This window comes from Petaurus breviceps, unplaced genomic scaffold, assembly GCF_028583685.1.
Source record: "Petaurus breviceps papuanus isolate PSGF00001 unplaced genomic scaffold, PetGlider_PUasm1.0 38, whole genome shotgun sequence".
Taxonomy (NCBI): Eukaryota; Metazoa; Chordata; class Mammalia; order Diprotodontia; family Petauridae; genus Petaurus; species Petaurus breviceps.
The window spans coordinates 69,317,364-69,320,727 of NW_027186304.1; positions in this window are offsets into that span (position 1 = coordinate 69,317,364).

Sequence of the window (3,364 nt, forward strand, 5' to 3'; positions counted from 1 at the left end):
AAGAAGAAGAAGAAGAAGAAGAAGAAGAAGAAGAAGAAGAAGAAGAAAAGAGGAGGAGAAGTGACTAGAATGAAAGGGATACATTCTGAGGGTCTGAATCAGAAAGACTGGAAAAAGAGTGGCATTTCCAAAAAAAAAAACCTTTGAGGAACAAAGGGAAGACTGAACTATGAAAGAGAAAAAAATATACACTGAGGAAAAATATTGGCTCTATACATATCTTGGAGTGGAGAACTCAGGCTGAAGGAGGTCCCTAGAAAAGATTTATTCTTTTCAAAACTTCCACTCTTTATGCCTATCTGTAGATAATATAAAAGATCTGCTCTTTTTCTTCCCCAGATGTTTCCAGTAAATTGAATTTTGCCTCCACCACAAAAAGGCCAGGGGTTAACTAGAGATAGATATAAATATAAAGTTAAGCAGAAAAAAAGTACCAAACTCTGTCTAGGTGTCAGGAATTTTCTTAACAGGGGGCCCAAGTGATTGTGATGAAATTAAGAACATTTTATCTAAAATAAAATAAAATAAAATATCTAAAGCCCAAGGGGAAAAAAAAAACAAATGAACTTTAAGGGCCTTTATGTGTTTCCCTAGGCTTAAAATGAATTTGTTTTTTTTATTATAAGATGTTACAAATGTGGAAATCATTCAATTAATCCATCAACACTTATCAAGTACCAGATGCTGAAATGAATGTGAGGTAGAAACAAATACATCCATTTTTAAAATGCTGCACCAAATGTGGGGAAGAGGGGTAGAATGTTGATAATGGATACACATGATAAATCCAGGAATTCAAGTGAGGTGGATAGAGAACAATGCCCTTGTTTTCACTTAACTTTTGTTCTAGTTTAAATTGATTTCTATGTGAAGCCTGAAAAAAAATCCTGGAAATTTCTAACCTCAAGTCAAAGAATTTTCTGAGAAAAAGGATGGTGATCTCATACTCAAACATGAGGGTTAAAAGCGAAGAAAACCTTAGACTCCTAGACCCTCTACCGGGATTTTTGTGGAAGTTCATTGCCCATGTATGACAAAGAGGCTACATGTTACAGTGAGAAGAATCCTTCTCTATCACCTTTTACCTGTGTGACCTTAAATAAGTGAGTAAGCCTCTAAAGGCCTTAGTTTCCTCATGTATAAATTGAAAGAGATGGACTAAGTGGCTTCTAAGGTCCCTTCTAGCTTTAAATCTGTGATCTTAAAATATTTATAAAAAAATATGTTCCAGTCTTAGCAGCCTATTACTTGGAAGGTAGTTAGATGGGTCTGAATTGATGAAACCCAGTAGTTAGTAACAGGGAGCAATGCCCAGCAATGACCATAAGACTGGGAGAGTAATGACCTCAGAAGGAAGCAAAGAAGCAGAGGAGATCAAGAGAGATGAGAGCAGCACAGATACAAGACGCAGTTGTGGAGCAAAACTGTTAAGTCCAGAAAAAATCAGCATTCAGCGGGAAGCATATTTTCACAGAGCAGTGTGATGGTGACACAAATAGACACGGGCAACTGGCAATATTGGAGTTCTGAGTCACACTCCCATTCATACATCCTGCTGTGTTCCCTATATTCATGCCACATCCATATGTAATAACATTCCCAGAAATTTAACTCAACAAACATTCTGATATTTGTTATGATACACATTGTGATATGTAATGAGGAAGATAAAATAACAAGATGTGATCCATAGGCAACAGAAGCTTACAATCTAATAATCAGACTGTCTGAAAATGAACTCTAATCAGAAGGAAAATCTGGTGATTCTTGAGTTTTCCTGATTGACCTTTAGCCAATATATTTTAGTTAACACTTGGATTGCTACAAGGTCTTAATTGTAATTTTGACAACAGCTTAATGTGAACAGCCATTCAAAAGCCTGGACTATAGAGATTGTCAAATATTTATTAAAGCATTTGAGATATATATAGCCTACAGATATGCTAAGAAATAACTCTTCTGCCTGGCCAAAACTACCGGTTTCTTTCTTGGCTCCTAATCTATTCCATCAGGACTTTATTGAAAGAGTTGCTAATGGAGCATTCAGGTGGCACAGTGAGTAAGAGCATTGGCCCCAGAGTCGGGAGACCCGGGATCGGTTCTGGCCTCAGATACTTAACACCCACACAAAATAACTGGCTGTGTAACCTTGAGTTACTTAAATACCAACCCCAATTGCTTAAAAAAAAAAAAGAGTTGCAAAGCCAAAATCAAGATTTGGAAGCAACAAAGGGGTTAAATAGGTATTCCCAGCCCACCCCCCTCCTCACCCCAGTGGATCTGATTTTACTATATATGCTCCACAATATAGCAAAAGTTGATTCCTTCTAAGGTTCTCCAGTAACATTGTCAACATTGTAATGTTCCTTTGCAGCTCTAGCCTAGGCAGTTTATTAGATGAAGGGAAAATACAGGTGTGCTGACAAGTAGGGCTGTACTTTTTTGTAGTGGAAAAAATTATCAAAGATCTCCTATGAATCATTTTCTTTATACAGACTTAGAAGCTTCTGCTAAAGTTCAGAAGCTAGTTTTTTGTTTTTACCCCTTACTGTTAGCTGAGCTTTTTATAGTCTTTTAGAGGAATATAGAGGAGGGTTTTGTTGTTTGTTTTTGGTTTTGTCAAGAAAGCCTACCAATTGTTCTCTTGAGAAAAAAAATTCAGTGGAATCTCTTTAAAAGAAAAAAAATTCAACATGATTTCTTTAGGAAAAAATGTGCACAAATATAGTAAAATACAAGGCAGAGACTGCTGTTTCTAACAATAGAAAATGAAACAACCCAGTAGTTCCCAGTATGCTTGATGAAACATACAGGGGTGGGGTGAGATAGGATATATTGTGTACCTTCATGTCTGTAGCAAGACAAAACTCAGTCATTGTCTCAATTGGTATGAGACAGGTTGGTTGCATCCTTAGTGTGAGGTAATCTGTTCACTGGTTGGTTTCACTCTTTGCCTGTCTAGGTTTTCATACTGTGAAAAACCCGAACTACAGGTGACTTTGGATGCTGGACAGAGGGGTTCCTCAAAAGTCAGCTTACTTGAGTACATTTTCTGAAAAGACTACCTGGGATAAGAATCCCTCAGTGAAGAGAGACCTTATGGTCCAGATCATAGGGTCATAGCATGGTAGATGCCTGTACTTCACTCAGTGTAACACTAAGTCATGTAATGGCTGCATGAAATGAATAATGAATCCATTACCTGATCATTTAATTTTCTTCTGACTTGTAGCTTTGCTTGTGTAAAAAAATTGTGTCCCTTGTGTAAAAGAATTCTTTTCGATCCTAGATATAAAATGAAAGAGTGACACAGGTTTCTTGCTTCATATTACACTTACCCCACAGGTTAGAGGAAGGTTTCTTG